The sequence below is a fragment of the Ochotona curzoniae genome, unplaced genomic scaffold, assembly GCF_017591425.1.
Source record: "Ochotona curzoniae isolate NIBS_2020 unplaced genomic scaffold, NIBS_Ocur_1.0 patch401, whole genome shotgun sequence".
Classification (NCBI taxonomy): domain Eukaryota; kingdom Metazoa; phylum Chordata; class Mammalia; order Lagomorpha; family Ochotonidae; genus Ochotona; species Ochotona curzoniae.
In genome coordinates, this window is record NW_024466975.1 from 707,906 (window position 1) to 728,164 (window position 20,259).

The following is a 20,259-nucleotide window of genomic DNA, read 5'->3' on the forward strand; positions in this document are numbered from 1 at the left end:
TATCCCGTGACTTTTCTTCAAACAGAACCCACTCCGCTGAGCACAGTCACATGCTCACATGTTGCCTTCACTGTTGGGAGGAGCAGACACCCGGCCTGGACTGCATGTGCAGTATTCAACAACAATAAAAAAGGTCCTGCGTGGCAGCAGCCACCCCTGCTGACACTGGGTTGGGTGGCAGGCAAGTCCCCATGTTGGGCTAAGTGGAGAAAGAAACCAAGAGTTCAGGGGCTTGGCGCAGGAGGTGAGGGAATCACACCTGCACCCCAACTGTTTTTACCTCAGTAAGCAGGCCCCCCGAGAGCACAGCTAGCATAGTAGCAGATGTCTTGGGCCACGGGGATCATACAGCGACAAGGGAGCTCTGAAGAGGCTCTGACGATCCCAACCACAGCACCTCCCTGTACCACCTCTCTGCTTGCACATCTTCCCACGGACAGGAGGCTGGCTGTTGCCAAACGCAGTTCCCCCTGCATTTCACCGTGAATCAGCCAGGCATGGCGAGTCCCCGTGCCTGATGGAGAAAACAGTCCAGCAAGCTTCAGTTTAAGCCTTCCAGACTACTTGGACAAGAAGAAGGTACGAAAATACTTACTCTTCTTGAAGAATGAATTCACTATTTTCAGGAGAAAACTGCCCAGTCACAGGATGCCTGAACGCTGTAGTCTGCTGGTTATGGCTGGAAAAAAAAGGGGGGGGGTTAGATGAGAAAATCCTGTGAGTGGAGAGGATTTGCACATATTACCACAGGCCAGCAGTGCCTGGGCCTCCTGAGCCCCGAGAGTCTCCCAGGGTGAGGAAGGTCAGAAGGAGTTTTCCTCCAAGAAATGCCCAGCTGCATCAGAAAACCAAGAATTTCCAGTTCAGGTGCCAAAGTCCAGCTAACAGGCAGGCACTTCCACTGTCATGAGGTCATGACTCAGGAGAATTCTGAATCTCAAGATGCATAGCATGAAGTTCTCACTGTAAGATGACCCAGGAAAACATAAGAGTAAAGAAACGCAGAAGTCACTCTCCACACCACCTCAAAAACCAAGAACCAGGGAAAGAATTCTAAGAATTAACCACCCACCTAGAAAAGTCTCTCTTCTTCCAAATCTGCTCCCTTACTACCAGATGTCTTCACTCTGGGGATGGGATGTAAGCGTATGGGCATGTCTCTGCAACAGGACCGACAGCACCTCAACACAGCAGAGTTTCTATCACCCTTTTGAAGTCTGGAGGGCTCAGCCTCCACATCATGCTGACACAATCCCAGTGTGTAGGTGTTCTGTGTAGTGACACAGCAGCCAAGCTCTTGAAAAAGGAGGAGGAGCAGGCTCCGGAGCCTGCTGGCTTTCTCCACAAATAAACTAAATGACTGGCCATCTTATTAATTTTTTAAAGGGAGAAAAAGATATGTATAGAGACAGAGTTCTCATCCACAGGTTCACTCCCCAGATGGCTGCTAAAGCCAGGCTGGGCCGGGCACCTCCTGTGTTGGCATAGAACTGGAATCAAGAGCCAGAGCCATGTGTCAAATTCAGACACAGGCTTCCTAACTGCTAGGCAAAACAGCCACGTCCCACTCTTCCACCCCTGCTGAATTCTTTCTAAAACAATAAGATTTGCTGAAAAATTTTCCCAATCATAAAATCATTATAATTTTTTACATTTTAGAAAACAAAAAAGGGGGCTGGTGTTGTAGTATAGCGAGTAAGATCACTGCACCTGTGACACCAGCATCCCTGTGGGCACAGGTGCAGATGCCGACTGCTCCACTCCCAAGCCAGCTCCCTGCTAACAACCTGAGACAGCAGCAGATGTGGGCCTCTGTATTCACGCAGAACACCTGGATGAAGCTCCTTGCTCCTGGATTGCTCTGGCACAGCCCTGCCCATTACGGTCATCTGGGGAGTGAACCAGCAGATAGAAGATTCTCTCTGTCTAATGCTTTCAAATAACTCAATAAACAAATCAGAAAAAAGAGAAGAAAAACCATCACCCACGATTTTACCACCAAGATATCTTTCTTCTTCCAATTTTTTTCTCTAGTCTTTTTCTTTTTTCTTAGTCTTGTTTTTTAAAGATGTATTTCTTTTCATTGGAAAGTTAGATTTACCGAGAGAAGAAGATACAGAGAGAAAAGATTTTCCTTCTGCTGGTTTACTTTCCTAGTGGCTACAACAGCCAGAGCTGATCTAATCTGAAGCCCAGAACCAGGAGTCTCCTCTGGGTCTCCCATGCAGGTGCAGGGTCCCAAGGCTTTGGGCCATCCTCGACTGCTTTCCCAGGCCACAAGCAGGAAGCTGGATGGGAAGTGGAGCAGTTGGGACACGAACTGGCATCCATATGGGACCCTATATGCAAGGCGAGGACTTTATCCACTATTGCATTGGGCCTTTTTTCTTTTTTTTTTTACTTTTCTAAATATGTGATTTTACTGCATATACAAATAGTCTACTTGTTTTAATACCCTATTTACGTAGACAATGTTATCCTATGTCATTATGACATTTTCACCTAAAATACTAAAAATAGCCTCATCATATGTATGTAGGCTCTTCCCATGTAACTGTTCAAAAACGGTTTCCTAGGTACCTGGTGCCAGACATTGCTTTAGGAGCTGGAGAATACAGTGAACAAAGAAACACTTGCCCCATGGAGCCGACATGCTAGAAAGATCAATGGTCATTTTAGATGCTTCCTGCCCCCACCCCACTATTACAGTCAATATATATTTATCTACAATTCAAACTATTTCCTTGGCATAAAGCCCCCGAGGTAAAATTATCTAGTCAAAGGGTATGGTCATCTTTAAAGACTTTTAATATAGATGATGAAAATACTTTCACTGTCAGAGTTGACAGATCTTCTCCATTTGGTATCCGCCCCATCCCCAAAATGGAGTCCTGAGACTCCCTGGGGATGAGAAAGTCTGAATCAACAGAGCAGAAGCAAAACAAAAGCTACCTAAGGCTTAGCAAGCTTTCCTTACTCTTCTCTGGGGCCTGGTCAAGGCCGCAGGGGTCCTGGTGCGCAGCATGAGCTGGGCACTGAGATGAGAACAGCCTAAATGTTTATAGCCAAATGTGAAGCAAGCACAACCATTAGGTAGGCTGCTCCCCACACGGTACACTTACCACACCTCACCCTTCCTAACCACAGCCAGCCCCTCACTCCCCAGCTCCCAGGCAGCCCGTGGAATTCTATGACCTCATCTGGCAGGCAGCAGTCCTGTCTTCCCGACAAGGCCAAGTTCAGGAATAAGCACCAAAGATAAGAAGCAACAGGACTCCTTAGCATCTGTTTCCAAATCCTGCACCACACTCAAACGCCAGGCTCTGTTTGCAGGCAGCTCTCTTTCCAGAGAAGAAATTCAAAAGCACAAACTGTAATCTCAGGCTATCTCATTCCCACCTGGAGAAAAACCATACCCTGCTCACGATCAGTGTGACAACACACCATACCACCACTACCCACCACTGCCTTGCAAGGGCTTTACGGTCCACAAAGCCTTCCCACACACCTCTGCTATTAACAACATAGATCTGTTTATGAATGAGGAAACTGGCTCTAGAGGTTCAGTGATTGGTGTAAGATGACCTAGTCAATGACAGATAACACTGGTCACAAATTCAGGCCCTCTCCAAATTCTATAACCTCCATGTGATGACCTACTGGCTCCTTCCCTTAAGGGTCTGTGGACTGGCAGCTCCTTGGCAGTGATGAGAGCCCTAAAGACAAGGCATCAGAAACACAGCACCACCCACCATTGCTCCCACACTCCCATTCCTTGTGTCCAGGGCCAAAGTTATGAATGATAATCCTCAGGTGGCAGTGAGAGGCTGCCAAGTAGCCTTTGTTCTCACAAGACCAGCTAGCAGTCTCTGACAGATGAGGGCAAAGAGCAAATAGTCTGCATGCCTGGGGCAGATCCAGCCGCCAGCACTTCACACACGATGTACAACCTTAAGAGCAGCTCCTGGAACCCCAACCCCAGCTGGACCAACTTAAAGCATCTTGAATTGGATGAATTTTGCATTTTAACACTGGAAGAAAGGTCATTTTTTTATTATTTATTATTTATTTGTATTAAAGTCAGATATACAGAAAGGAAGATCTTCAGTCCGATGATTCACTTCCCGCAACGGCCAGTGCTGCGCCAATCCGAAGCCAGGAGCCAGGAACTTCTTCCAGGTCTCCCACACGGCTGCAGGGTCCCAAAGCTTTGGGCCGTCCTCGACTGCCTTCCCAGGCCACAGGCAGGGAGCTAGATGGGAAGTGGAGCTGCCGGGATTAGAACTGGCACTCATATGGGATCTTGGCATGTTCAAGGCAAGGACTTTAGCCACTAGGCCACACCGCCGGGCCAAAGAAAGGTAATTTTTAAAAGTTGACAAAAATTAGCCATTAGAGCCAGAGGCACTTCCCCCAAACTCTCTAACTCTCTCCCCAAAAGTGAGGACTGCTCTCTTCACTCAATGTTTCTGGCTACAGCAGCCCCACCACCACTTCCCACTCTTCAGGCTCAAAGCTGTAAGTGTGCTCTCACATTTGCAGCTTTGACCCTCCCAACTAGCTGCTGAGGCAGGAAGCACAAATATTTATATCCCCAAGTTACACATAAGGAAACTGAGGCTCTACATTACAGAATGTTATTCAACACTAAATTTAAAACAAAAAAAGAAGGACTGGGTCAGGGCAATGGCTCAGTTGGCTGGTCCTCTTCCTTCAGGTGCCAGGATCCCATATGGATGCTGATTTGTGTACTGGCTGCACCACTTCCCCATCTATCTCCCTGCCTGTGGCCTGGGAAAGCAGTAAAGAATGGCTCAAGAGGACCTGGAAAGAAGTTCCTGACTCCTGGCTTTGGATCAGCTCAGCTTTGGCTGTTGCGGCCACTTGGGGAATGAGACAGTGGATGGAAGGTCTTTCTGTCCCTCCTTCTCTCTATAATCTCACTTGCAATAATAAATAAATAAATATTTTTAAAAAGAAGAAGAAAGAAGGATTGATATGTTGGGAGGAGATGAACCAGATTAATGTGTCATTGTTGTGGACCATGTGCGTGGCAGAGCCTCTGGTTTAGCCCTCTTAGGGCCACGGGATGTGAATCCAGGGCTGGTCCACTCAGTCTCTCCACATATCCAATAGTATGGGTTATGCATCACCACACCAGGCCACAGGTGAGGAAAGTGAGGCCCAGAAAGAGTCTAGGGTTTATGCACAACCACAGTCCTCTCCTGTTTGCTCCAGCCTGGCTCCCTTCCATGCCTCTGGATTCATCTCCACTGATTGAAGGTTGCCTCTTCAACCTGCCTTCTCATCCTGAAGATGAGGTCCTCTGAGCTTTCCAGCTGACCCTGACCCTGAAGTCCTGAAGCCCTGAATCCCTGGAGTCTGCTCTGTTTTCTGTTTCTAAAGCCTGCAGAACCTTATTCAGCTCACCCTGTCTTAAGAAGCATTTAGCACGCACAGGCACATCCCCTGAAAGACCTGTTCTTGAACCTGAATTGCCACCTGGCTCCTTGGTAGGCGAGAGAGTACAGAAACAATCCTGCACACAGGGACTGCTGTGTCTCTCTGGGCCACTGGGAGGGTTGTGTGATAAATGAGTAAAACACAGTCTTGTGGTCGTGTTCAGTCCCCATGCTCACTCCTGGAAGCTGGATGGCAGCCAGTCTCACGTGGGAGAGAGCCAGGGAGCACAGGTCGAAGGTGGCGGGGCAGGATGGCAGCTGTGAAGGCAAGTCTGGGGTAGCCATCCATGTCAACAACGTGTCTCCACATGCACCAGAGGCCAGGAAGGATGTGTGGCAGGCCCCCAGACATGCGACAGCAAACACACAAGACAATGAAGTGAGAACCAAGGGGATAGAACCCCCAGACCACAATAGACAAAAATCAGACCCCATAGTTCTTCGCAACATGTTTGCAAGATTAATTTCCCACTCAAAGATTCTGACTGTCATGCCAACAGTAACTATGGCTGCCGAACCTAAGTTGCCCATGGTTCAGCAAAGCATGTTTCTGGTCTCAGACACAAGTGCTGCGGTTATGTGAGTGAGGACGAACTGGGGAGCTCTGAGAGTCCTGCTGCACTGTGCTCTGTTAGTACGGGCACTGGTGTGCTGAGCGGGTGACAGACACACTCCATCAGCACCAGTGCTTATCCTGTCCTGACCAAAAAAGAAGTAGCAGCAGTTTGCAGGGTTAAAAAAAAAAAGTAGCCAGCCCAGGGCTCTCTCTCAAGGACCTACCCATCAGTATGCCAGGCAGTATCTGGCTTCCTGGATGTCTGGCTCCCAGAACACTGTCCGAGGAGGCCCTGCAGGCTAAAGCCACGCTCAGCACAGTCTCAGAGCTTGCTAAGGCACCAGGCTATCTTTATTCTAAGTCTCAATGCCTCAGGATGCTGGGTCACCTGATAATGCTCTAAGTCCCCAAATTCCAAGGACAGAAGAGATCGCCCTGCTCATTTAAGTTTCCCCAATAAAGCAATGATAATCAAGAGCTGAAGCAGTGCCTCTGTATTTCCTCACTTTTTCTTAAACTCCTTTAGGTTTATTTTACTTAGCACTTTTTGCAACATTGCTCATTTAGTGCAGAGTCACTGATTTTTTTTTTTAAGATTTATTTATTTTCATTGGAAAGTCAGATTTATAGAGAGAAGGAGAGATAGAAAGATCTTCCATCTGCTGGTTCATTCTCCAAGTGGTCACAATGGCCAGAGCTGAGCTGATCCAAAGCCAGGAGCTTCTTCTGGGTTTCCCACATGGGTGCAGGGTCCCAAGGCTTTGGGCTGTCCTCTACTGCTTCCCCAGGCTCCAAGCAGGGAGCTGAATGGGAAGTGGAGCACCCAGGACACAGACTGGTATCCTAATGGGATCTTGGCACATACAAGATAAGCATTTAGCTACTAGGCTATCACACCAGGCCTAGTGCGACCTTATGTGGTCTTTCAAGAAAGCTGACAGACTTTCTGCAATGGTCTTTTGAGCTTGTGCTATGTTGAAAACATCAAGATTTACAGCAGTTCAATGCACACAGGCATTCCTCAAACTGGCCCTCTTGCCAGGCACAAGAGGATCAGGCCTTGAAGAGCCTACGTCTGGCTCCCTTCCCCCTACCAGCAGAAGCTGTCATCACAGCACTGAGCAGCTTCCCAACATCAACCTCAGCCACGAGTCGGCTCAGAGGAGCCTGGGTCAGGAGATGCTCAAATCAGAGCATGCCACCTTCCCTTCTTCGAGTGTTAGTTCTTTATTTCCATCTGCAAAGGGTAGATGAAAATGTCCCTTCAAAAGGTTGTTGTGAGAATAAGAGCCTTGCATGAGGCCTGGCATATAAAAAGGACTCTAAAAAAAGAAAAAACATATATGCAACAGCCAGGGCTGGCTGAAAGCAGTAACTGGGAACCCAGTCTTGGTCTTACACATGAGTGCCAAGGATCCAAATATCAAAGCTATTCCCCCACTGCCTCCCAGCGTGCACAGTAGTAGGGAGCTGAAATTGGGAACAGAGGCAGCACTCAAATCCAGACATTCCCATATGGAAAGCGGGCATTCCATGCAGTAACCTAGGGAATACAACAACCCTCTCTTTTCTTTAACTCCAATTACCACTAGCAAGTCTTATGCTTCTAGACATAAACACACTCTGAATTCATTCCCTACTTCCCATCCCTTCGGCTGACACCCTCATCTCTCGCCTAGATACAGCAACAGCCTGCTCACAGCCCTTCTGCATCAAGTGTGACCCCTGTACCACCTCTTCTCCTTCCTTGGAACCTACGGGGTCTTTTCAAATACAAATTAGGCCATGTTATGATTCCCCAGCAAACCTTATAGCATCACATGCAGAATAAAAATGAGCCCCTCACCTGGGTAGCTCAGTCTCTGCTTGGCTCCATCTTCAGCATGCACTTTTCTCCCCTTGACCAGCTCCACTGGCCTCCTTGCTGTTCTTCCTGCCCACCTAACAGGCTTATCCTTGCTGTCCTCTGTGTGCTCTTTCTCCTACCCCTCAGCTGGTCCTTGTCACTCAGACATTGTCAGCTCTTCCCAACAGTCATCCTATGTTCATCCTCCCCAGCCATCATGTCCTTTCTGTGGATGTGTTTGACAATTGTCAGTCTGACTAGCATGTGAACTCCATGTGAGCAAACACCCTGCTTGTCTGTTCACTACTGCACCTGCTACTATACACACTATTATGCATAAGAAGTACTCAGACTACACCTGCTGAAGAACGAATGAATGAGTGATGGCTAAGGAGGTTCTTGGGTTAGAGGCTGTGCCCACCAATGAGCTGGGTAACCCTACAGAAATGCATACTTGGGTAACAAGGAGATAAGAACCTAATCACCAACAGCCATCAGAAGGCGATTTGCTTTCTATCTTTATTACCAGAGCCCGAAAGAGTGAGCCACCAACATGCCACAAATGCTCTCTCAGAATAGCATGACAAAGTAATTTGAAGAAATGAACCCCATCCCTGCAACAGCCCCCAACTCCTGTGAAGGAAGGGTTAAAACACTCAACAGAGAGAGCCAGAGAATGGACCACAAACACCCAAGAGGAAGTTGCTGAATCGTTAAAAACATACAGGGGGGTGAATGGGATTGGTATGTGGAGCGAAACCTACAACCTGGTGACTAGTCTACTCCAAGAATTCCTCCCTATGTATTTCACGTGTGTTTAGACTCCTCCCTGTTCTCTTTATATTCAGGTCAGGCTTTAAGTTCTTAAAGTGGAGGCATGGGAAGGGCCATAGACTTGAGCTCCAGCTGGAGAGCCTGAACACCCCAGCACTCATCCATTGGCCTCAGACAGAGGTCTGTAGAGCCAATCTCAGCAGCTTACTGCATCGCAGAGCCAAGGAAGCAGAGCAGGCAGGTTCCAGGGCCCCTGCCGAAGCATCTGATATTGGGGGCTGGGAGACTCGCCAGCCTGGGGAGCACAGGGTAAACCACAGCAGAGCCTTCCCCACACCTACTCTGGCCCACCCAGCAGGTGCTTCACACCAGCCTAGGCAGCAGCAGGAAAAGCAGTCCCCCAGACCCAACACCGGAGCAACAGTCATGGCTCTCCCCGCCCAAAGGTATAAAAGAGACAGAGCTGGGCCTAAAGCATACAACCAACAGGGTAAATGAAGTTCTCAGACCTGCAAAGATGGAAGTCAGACAGACCATCCTTTGCAGGTTTTGCTCTTAACAGACATGAAGCCTCCAGCACAATCTGCGAAGCTCACTAGAGCTTTCCCATTCACCCCAGACCCCCAGCCAACACACATCGCCAAGTGTCACCTCTGACCCAGGAGCCCACCCTGCAAACCTCTCTGCTTGCAACTCTTCACACACAGGTTGTTGCTAACTGGTGAGTGGAAGATTTTTCAGCCTGGCTTCACAGGATCTCAATGACTATGAAAGTCTTGAAGCCCACCTCCTTCTAAAACGAGAGAATCAAATCCAGGGAGCCCTCCCCTAACTTCTCTTCTTTACAGTAAGTGGACAGAGAGACAACCCAATAGGAGCTGTGCTAACGACACTGCTGCCCCTAACCAGCTCCACAGCCCAAGCCAACTACTTAACCTGTCTGGGCCTCAATTTCCTCATCTGCAAAACGGGCAGGTCAGAGTCTCTACTTGCAGAAACCACAAGAGGCTTGCATGAGTCCCAGCTGGGGTTCTAAATCCCAGCTCTGCCCTGTGCAAGGCTTGGTACCAAGTAGACTGTGAATGAGTTAGTGACCTTAAGGAAGGAAGATAACTCCAGCCCTGCCAGAGTGTGGAGTGGCACTAGCATGTCCCACCTGCAGCGACTTGTTACGGCTTTTTCTTGTTTGCTCTAAACTACGCTCCAAGTCTTTTTCTCTTTTTCTGTGTCCCAGACTCCAGAGACCAGAGTCTGCCATTGCCTGGAGGCCAGCACACGCTTTTCTTCCCTCGGAGTGAAGGCACAGCACCAGCTTTTCCTTCGGTTTCTATTTAAAGAGCCCGCCTACCAGGCAAGGTGGTTTAAGATCAACAGGTGCTTTCTTATTCAGTGGCACTTGTGTCCCTTACAGGGCTAGGACCTATGTATAGCTCAAGAACATCTTGCCTCCCCAGCAGGACACTCATCCTACAGAAGTTTAGAAACTTTGGAGAAACACTGCCAACCTCAGAACACCCAGTCTGATGTTTCTGTGTAGCGCTTTTAAATCAGCTTCCCCAGGTGTCAAATGAGACTGAGCCAGGTGTCTTAGACAACTTCCCCCTCCCACTTCTCCCCCTCCGCACCCCACTATAAGGTCCTGAGGTTCATCTCAAGCTACGGTCATCCACAGAGCAACAAGCCACCTCCATACACACCGTGACAGACCGAAATGTAACATCACCACACACCAGGGAAACCCAGGCTCAGGAAGTAGAGAAGCTGGCCGTGGCTGCACTCGCCAAGAGAAAATTCTCTGTAATAGCATCAGAGAGGTGCAGACAACGACACTTGCGCCCTGTGTATTCCCGATGAAACTGGGTCTTTTTTTTTTTTTTTAATTGAACCGCCAGCACTCCCAACCGTTGATAATTCCTCTCACTCATTACGAAGCTTTCATGAATCAGAATTAATCACAGCAAATGGAACCCTAGGGAAACCACTACAGGACTAACCTGCGTTCTCGACCTTGCTGGGAAAGCTGGATACACACTCACTCTCTCTTCAGGCTCCATGCTCGGAACTGTCTTCCCTGGCCCTCGGCTTGGGTCACGCAGGGAGGAAGCGCCGCCCAGCTCGCCTGCAGAATCTTGGATCTTGAGCGGCTGCCTCCCCCAAGGTGTTACAAATCCAGCAGCCACTTGCTCCTGCTCATTCATTCTCCTTCCTCTCCACCCACCTCGGGCAGTCAGGCAGGAACAGAGCTGCAGCTGAGTCACCGAGGCCAGGGACAGCACTGGGTGGCGTAAACACGGAGGCGGGCACCTCGTGCCTCTGGAACCCAACTCATCTGTTCTTTTGGAACTGTGGGACTGTTTGCCTCTCTCCAGCCAGGAAGCCAGAAACACCGCCCTCCCTCCCTCCCCACTAGCTGGTGTTAGAAGAAATCGCTCACTGCATTTTGCCCTGAAATCAGTCCGAGAACAGAGCCCATCTTTGGCAGAGGAACCAGAGCACTGGTGTCCATGTCTCACCCCAGGCAGGCAACAGCCAGGCAGCCACCGCCTCCACTCTTTCCTCATCTGCTAAGTACCACTTTTCAAGTATTTTTATTTATTTTTGTCTTATTTGAAAGGTTGCAATGATCAAGTTGGGCCAGGCTGAAACCAGAAGCCAGGAATTCACCTGAGTTTCCACAGTGGGTGGCAGGGGTCCAAGTACTTGGGTTGTCAGCCTCTGCTTTCGCAGATATATCAGCAGGAAGCTAGACCAGAAGCAGAGTGACCTGGACATGAATGGGTGCTCCGATATGGGATACCAGCACTGCAAGTGTTAACTTCATGTGCTATGCCACAACGGCCAGCCCCTCTCAAACAAAAAGCTTTTTTTTTTTTAAAGATTTATTTTATTATTATTTTTTTATTGGAAAGGCGGATATACAGAGAGGAGAGACAGAGAGGAAGATCTTCCGTCCGATGATTCACTCCCCAAGTGAGCACAACAGTCGATGCGAAGCCAGGAGCCTCTTCCGGGTCTCCCATGCGGGTGCAGGGTCCCAAAGCTTTGGGCTGTCCTCGACTGCCTTCCCGGGCCACAGGCAGGGAGCTGGAAGGGAAGTTGGGCTGCCGGGATTAGAACCGGCACCCATATGGGATCCCGGGCGTGCTAGACGAGGACCTTAACCACTTGCGCCACCGCGCCAGGCCCACAAAAAGCTTTTTAAAAAGAAATCTCCATACTCTTCTTTTCTCATACAGCCTCTAGTCAATGCTCTATAAATCTTGGTAAGGGGAGATTATTGTGAAACTGCCAAAGCTCAAGCTGTAGGCCTCTCACTTTCACAAATCCCCTCCAAGCCCCTAGAAAGAGCTCTATCAATGTGTTTACATGTTTTTCTGCAATCTCGTGTATTTTTAAAGGCTGCACAAACTATATAAATATTATCTTGCCCTAGTAAAAAGAAGTAATGGTGTGTTACACTGCTGCCTATAGGGCTGACATCCCATCTTGGCATCAGTCTGAGTTCTGGCTGTTCCACTTCTGATCTAGCTCCCTCCTAACGGCCTGGGAAAGCAGCGGAAGATGGCCCATGTGCTTGGGCCTCTCCTACCCACATGGGAGCTCCAGAAGAAGCTCCTGGCTTCAGCCTGACCACTGTAATCATCTGGGGAGTGAACCAATGGATGGAAGATCTCTGTCTCTCCTTCTCGGTCACTCTGTCTTTTAAAAAAGGAAAAAGAACAATTCACAAGCCATCTTCACCAATCATCCTAACAGGAGTCCTGGCTTTGACTAAAATTGTTTTCATTCTAATCAATCACAATTTAGCAGCTGCAAAAATTGGATTAGGTTAAAGAGCACAAACTTCATTCATTGGGTACTTAGCCCGAATTTGTGCTTGGCACTCTGCTTTAGGAGAGAAATAAAAAAACCCACAATGATTTCACCATTATTACCTCCACTGAATAGACGCTTACATCGCACAGAACAAACAGGTTGTCAGAAATAGATATCCACATTATACCACACAGACACAAGTCACCATTGGTTCCCTAAAAGAGAAATGTAATGCACACCTACTTAGGTACCCACCCGTCAGGTACAACAATCCTAGAAGGTAAACTGACCTCTCTCCATCTCGCCAGTGAGACCTCAAGGAGTCAACGGCCCTTCCAGTTCACATAAACAGTAAGAGGCAAGGTCAATCTTCAAACCCACATGTGCCTAAGTCCGAAGTGTGGGCCTGTCCTCAGTGGCCATGCTTCAATCAGTAGTCAGAGGTTCTCCAGACCCTCTAAAACAGCTGTGGAAAATGCTCACCTGAAAGTGGGAACCACTCGAGACACAGGCAGAGGTCAGCTCACGCTGCAAAGGGGCGTGGAGGAACGGGAAGTGCCACAGCTTACTCACGAGGAGCAGAGTATATCATTGGCTCACCAAGACACACCCTAACAAGGCTCGATGACAACTCTCTGGGAGTGAACAGAGGCCACAGAGAGGCTGCAGCCCTTTGGCCCTGCCTCCAGATCCCTTCCTTGTTGCTACATCATCTCGCGGAAGCCCAGCTCTCCTTTCACTGTCTTCCTCTACACACCCTCCTTGGCTCCTCAGTGCTGATGCTTCCTTATTGCTCAACACTTCCCAATACTCTTGACATGTACAATGCTCACCCGTCCACCTGCTCCTTTCCTATCCCTGGACTTAGGGCTCCGGCTGTCCTCCTCCCTATGTGCCCACCTTTCAATGCCCTTTCTCTTCTAAGCAGCCCGTGCTGACCACAGCTGGTCACTTGGTTCTTCTTGTCTCAATTCTCTCATCACTGAAGACTCATACTTCTCTTATAGCAATGACACTTCCCAACATGTCTTTGCATCTTTTGCAAAAATCACTGAAGTGTTGCAGTGTTATGGAACAATACAAACCAAAAGCCAGTTCATCTCCTCCAATGCAGCATCAATACCAGAGGCCACTTGAGCAGTTTCCTGTACACCCTTTCTGGTGTCTGCATTTATGTTATTTCATGCAGAAGATGACACTGTGGTACACCGGGTGGCATTCCATACAGGAGTACTGTGTTATTTATTTACTTATTTTAAGATTTATTAACCTTTATTGTAAAGGCAGATATACAGAGACGAGGAGCGACAGAGGAAGATCCTCCATCAATGGTTCACTCCCCAAGAGGCTGCAATGGCTGGAGCTGAGTCAATCTGAAGCCAGGAGCCAGGAACTTCTTCTAGGTCTCCCACACAGGTGCAGGGTCCCAAGGCTTTGGGCCATCCTCGACTGCTTTCCCAGGCCACAAGCAAGGAGCTGGATGGGAAGTGGGGCCACCGGGATTAGAACCGGCGCCCATATGGGATCCTGGTGCGTTCAAGGCAAGGACTTAGGCACCAGGCCACCGTGCTGGGCCCATGGAGTACTGGGTTTAAGTCCTAGCTGCTCTGATCCAGCTCCCTACTAATGCACTGAGGAGTGTAGCAAAGAATGGCCCAAGTGCTTGGGCCCCTAAGCCCATGTGGGAAACCTGGAGGAAGCTCCTGACTTTGTATTGGTCCAGCTCCACCACTGTGGCCATTTGGGGAGTGAATCAGTGGATGAAAAATCTTTGTGTCTCCTCTCTTGGTAATTGGGCCTTTCAAATAAAAATAAAATAAATCTTCCAAAAAAAATGTTTTAAAGTATGCACACATCTTTTTATTTAAAGATGTATGTATTTTTATTGGAAAGTCAGATATACAGAGAGGAAGACCTTCTGTCCGCTGATTCACTCCCCAAGTGACCACAATGGCCAGAGCTGAACCAATCTGAAGCCAGGAGCCAGGAGCTTCTTCTGGGTCTCCCATGTGGGTGCAGGGTTTCAAGGCTTTGAGCCATTCTCGACTGCTTTCCCAGGTCACAAGCAGGGAGCTGGATGGGATATGGGGCTCTGGGATTAGAACCAGTGCCCAAATGGAATCCCAGCGTGTGCAAGATGAAGACTTTAGCCACTAGCTTACCATGTCGAGCCAATGCACATATCACTTTGGAAAAATTTTAAATACAATGAAATTGCATGTGTAATCTACATTTACATGTCTTGGTCTTCTCCATATTTACAGGCAAGTATGACAGAGGCAGCCTGTTCCATACACAACTCCCCCTAAAATTCCTAGACCAGCCCTTTGAGATAACCCAGAAGTCCATGCCCTGTGCCAATATGCCAATTGCCCTAATCTGTACCTGAGATTTTAAATGAATGACTTGGAAACCATTGTGTCTCAAAAACTAATTTTATTTGTGCTACACAGATTTTAGAAATTCAGTTAACATTTACAAATAGAAAAAAAAAATCATTTTAAAAATCCAGTTCATCTTAGAAACACAAACTATGCGGCAGCACTAGGCCCCCTAGTCCCCACCACTCCCTACTGATTCCCAGAGTTGAGAGGGAATGTCTGATGGTATTTGTCAGCACCCCCACGTTTCTAATTTTTTTTTTTTTTTACATTAGAGAAATCCCTTTGTATCCATGTTTCAGCCAGGATAGTGAAAACAAAAGATAAACAGAGGAGTCTGGCTGTTTCAAAAAACACATCAGAGAGCGTAAACACAGGCTGCTTTCTTGCTATCTGGTAAGTATCTGCAGACATCTGAGGCTGCAGCCCTGGTCTTGTACCAACACCACTATTCTGGAGAAGACCTATCTTTTGGAAGATTTTTTTGTTTTAAATTAAGAGAATGATTGAAAGAGAGTGCATGACATTAGTACTTGCTCACTCATGTAGTAAATATTTGAGAGCTAACTGCATGCCAAGCCCACAGCGTCTCACACCTGGAAGGTGAGAAACCAGGAAGAGGGAGAGATGTGCAGCAGCTTAGCCTGTACCCCTCAAAGGTAAACGACAGGACAGGGTTTTTTTTTTTCAGATTTTGAGATCTGTGAATGGCAGCGATTCTTTGAAGCAAGAGTCATATCTATTTTGTCTCAATCTATTATGTCAGCTTGAGATCTGTTTTAACACCGAGGATAACTTTTGCTTTCCAGAAATCACAGCATGAAGTTTTAAGGGTGGCCATGTGATGTGACTGTTAAAAGTCATTGGAACACTACATCCTCCACAGAGAGCCTGTGTTCAAGTCCCGGTGCTGCTTCTGACCCCGTTTCCCACTAATGCGCTCCCTGAAAGGACAGCTCAAGTACTTGGTCTTTGCCACCCACACAGGGGATTTGAACCGAGTTCTAAGCTGCTGGCTTCAGCCTGTCCTAGTCCCAACTGTTGCCAACATTTGGGGAGTGAACCAGTGGACTGAAGGTATCTCTGTTCGCCTAAGCTTCTCTATCTCCCTTTCAAATAAACAAGAATAAATACTTATTTTAAAAAGAGTTCTAGGGTTGGAACCAGAGCCAGTGTCATGACGCAGTGAGGTAAGCTGTTGCTTGTAACAACAACACCCCAGATCGGAGCACCAGGTTGAGTTTTGGTTGTTCCACTCCTGATCTAGCTCCCTACCAAGTCAACTGAAGAAGCAGCAGAAGACGTCCAATGCTTGAGTTCTTGACACCCTAGATGGAATTCTTGTCTCTTGCTTTCATTCTAGCCCAAGCCCAGTTATTGCAGACATTTGGGGAGTGAATTAGCAAGCAAGCAGATGGAGATTCTCTCTCTCTCTCTCTCTCTCTCTCTCTCCTTCTTTCTGCTGTCTCTCATCTCTCTATCACTCTGCGTTTCAAATCAATAAAATGAATTTTTTTTTAAAGTCTCAGGGCTGAAAGATGAGACAACTGAGACCTAAGAGGAGTTAAAGAGTTAAGAGAATTGCTTAAAGTCATTGAAACATGAATTAACACTAGGTTCCTGAAAACAAAGATTAAAAAATGAAAAAAACTCATATTGTTTTAACTTATATTTCCTGTCTTAAACAAAATCCATCTTCCCACGTGACTAATTTCACAAACATGAAAACATGGGAATTCCTGTGTGCTGTCAAAAGACATTACAAAATAATCCAGTAATATTAGCCTGGGCTTGAGTAGTGTATGAAAATCCACATAGGAGAAGAGGCCATGTGAAGATTCATACTGAGCTGGAGAGCCAGTGATGCACCTGAAGGCCACCTATACCCAAAACTGCTGGCACAGGCAAGTGTGGTGATGCAGCTGGTGGAGTTACTGCTGGGGTGCCAGCATCCTCTACTGGAATTCCTTGGAGTTCCTACCTCTGCTTCCAACTCAGCTTCCTGCTAATGCACACCCTTGGAGGCAGCAAATGATGGTTCTAGTTACTTGGGTCCATGTCATCTATTTGAGAAACCCAGATGATGGGAATTCCTGGCTCCTGGTCCAGCCTAGCTGTCTGGGCATTTGGGTTATGAACCAGTGATAAAAGATAGATCTTTCTCTCATTTGGCCTTTTAAATATATAAAAATAAGTTCATAGAAAATGTATGATATCTTTATTAAAAAAAAAAAATCAAACAAGTAGAGCTGCTGGCAGCCACCAGAAAGGAAAAAATGGGGAAGACATAGAATGGAAACAACCCTGCTGACATCCTGATTTTGGACTTCAGACTGCCAGAATTTTGAGAGAATAAGTTTCTTTAATTTTAAACCATTAAATTTTGTTATGATAACTCCAGAAAAATCCTGTTAGTTTAGCAGCTTTGGCTGACTACCAAGCCAATTAGTCAATAGGGTGAGGAAGCTCTAGAGACTGCTGGGTACTTAAGCCTCAGTAGCAGAGAGCCCAAGACAAGGGAGGTAAAATAATTTTCAATTTTGGGCCTATCAGTGCCCATCAAGATATTGTGACCACTTCTGGGAACCAGCCCTGCAGGCCAAAGCAGAAGGCTGGGCAAAGCCTAAGAGAGGCAGGCCAGCCCAGCCAAACATTTCTCAGGCACCAAGCCATATCACTAGAGGAACCAGAATGCTGCAGGCTGGGGAGACTCCAGGCAACCAGCGCATTCATCCCTGAAGGACTACCAAGAAGCAGAGGGATCTCACTTGTCCCCGGAGGGCCAGGATGGGCTAAGTTCAGTGGTGGAGGCACGTGTTTCGTGGAACCAAGCATGAACAAGGTCACAGAAGGGTCTGTGACGACGTCAACCTGGTTGGATGTTTCCTGTTGGTACAAATCCTCAGGCTTGGGTCAAAAGAAAAACATCTGGCAGGAATCCAGGTAATAAAAAAATGCAAAGGCAAGGCCAGCAATCTGCCAAGATAACAACTGTATGCTGCTCTCTAACTCTGCCAGCCTGGAGATCCATGAAACACACCATTTAGCGACTATGCGAGTCAAAAGAGGCCTGGGTTACTTGGGTAGGATGAACAGCTCCTGGACCAAGGCCCTGACCAGCGTGACTGCTGGCTATGATAATTATATAAATGCGTGACTGAGAGCCTGTGGCTGTCTCCCTAGTACCTGGCACAAAATGAGGCTGCTTTAGGTCCTAAAAGACCTTTATATGAGTGAAGCGGTAAAGCTTAGAGTGGATGCTTACCCTAGCAGTGAAGACACACATCCCACATCAGAGTGCCCGGTTCCCTCCACAGCTCTAGCCCACTGCTTCCCAGTACAGCCCAGGGAGGTAGTGGTGCTTGACACCCACGTGGAATATCCAGACTCAACTCCAAGCTCCTGACTCGGGCCCTACTGCAGTAAGCATTCAGAGAGTAATCCAGCAGAAGCGAGTTCCTCTCTATCTGTATACCTGTCTGTTTTTCTCTTTCTCACCCTCATATATTTTTGCCTATCAAAATTATTTTAAAGTTTATTTTGGTGCAAAAAATTTGAAAGCCATACAGTCTTTTCCATATCAAGCATTTTTCATAAACTTGTGTTTTCTTTTATTGTTTTTTTTAATTATTAAGGACTTATTTATATTTATTGGAAAGGCAGATTTACAGAGAGGACGGCCAGAGAGAAAGAGCTTCCATCTGCTGATTCACTCCCCAAATGGTTACAACAGCCAGAGCTGAGCCGATCCAAAACCAGGAGGTAGGAGCCTCTTTGGGTCTCCCACATGCACACAGAGTCCCAAGGCTTTGGGCCATCCTCCACTGCTTTCCCAGGTCACAAGCAGGCAGCTGGGTGGAAAAGGAGTAGCCAGGACACAAATTGGTGGCCTATGAGATCCCAGAGCTTGCGAAGAGAGGATTAGCCAATTAAGCTACGGGGCTGGGTCTGTTTTTATAATTATTAAGTAACACATGCACTCCTCAGTTAGACACCTTGGAAGTCCAGGAGCAAGACACTGGCAGACCTGATGTTTGCTGAGGGCTGATTCTCTCAGGTGACACCACCAAGCTGCATCCTCACACGATGGGAGGGGCAAATAAGCACCCTCAAGCCTCTTTCATGAGGACACTGCCCTACCCAGGAAGACTCTGCTCCTCAAGCTTCCTCCCCTCAACATAATGTCCACTGAGGCCAGTGTCCCTTAACACACCATTGGACTCTAGGAAAAACACAGTCATCATTTCCTGCCTTTCTCCTGCTGTAACTGCTCAAGATGTTTGCAGGTACCAGCAGGACCTCTAACATTGCTATACCATCAACACAAGGTACTATCATCGTAGGAAACTGAATCCTAGGAAAGGTTTGTCCAAATCCATGCATTACAGAGAGATGCAGGATTCCTCTCTGAGCCTCAACAACTGCATCTGTGAAATGGAGAAAGGTTGAAGCTGACATCATTCCAGCTCTGACATCCCACAGATGGAGGTTACTAGATCCTTTGTTCTCAGTATCACCCTCCACACAAACAAGTGGTAAGCAGGGAGGCTGGGGACTCTCTAGTCTCAGCACAGGGATGACACAGCTGGTAACTTTGCCACAGTACAAGGTAGGAAATGCCAAAGGAGGAAGTCAAGAGCAGGACCAAGATTGGCACATGAGCTCATTCACAGGTGTGCGGTGAGGGGTGAGTGGCCAACATATACTTGACTTAGCATTTTACTCCATAACCTGAGACATGCCTGCTGTGCCCAGAGGCCAGGGGTATCCAAGCATGAGGGAGGGCAGTTGAGTGGCTCAGTCACATTCCAAAGGGAGGGGCCTCCCTTCAACCGTACCCCACCAGGGTCTCCCGAAGAGCAAAGCCCCTTGATGGCCCTCCCCTTCCTTGAGTCCTCTGGCCATAGGCCTAAGAACCCAGGGATTCCGGGGCCCAACAGCTCAGTGATGCAGAGGCTGCCAGGGGCCCGATGGACTCAGTTCTTCCCCAGCCCAGCACCCTCCACAGCCCAGATCAGGGAACCACATCACCACCTTGCTGCGGACAGGACTCGGGACACTCAGTCAGGGTGGGGCTCTCTGCCTACCTCATCTCTAGAATAGGGCAACCTGGCATGGCTTTGGGAACCTCCACCCAAACAAGCTTCCTCTTCAATTTCCTCGCAATGCCCATTCAGGAAGGGAGGCCAGTGCAGGGACCAGACAGGAAGAATGTACCTGACCCCGGTGCCCCAGGCCTGGGCTTTCCAGTAAGTACATCACTGACTGCAGGGTCTGCCTTTACTCTAGCATTGTCCTCTTCAGTTCGGTGCAAGCACAGTAAGACAGGAGAGAGGAGGAGACAGAGAAAGGCCACAGCAACCTCAGCAAGAAGAGTGTTGAGTTGGGAGTCAGACTGGGTGTCAATCGAACACTGGCAGTGTG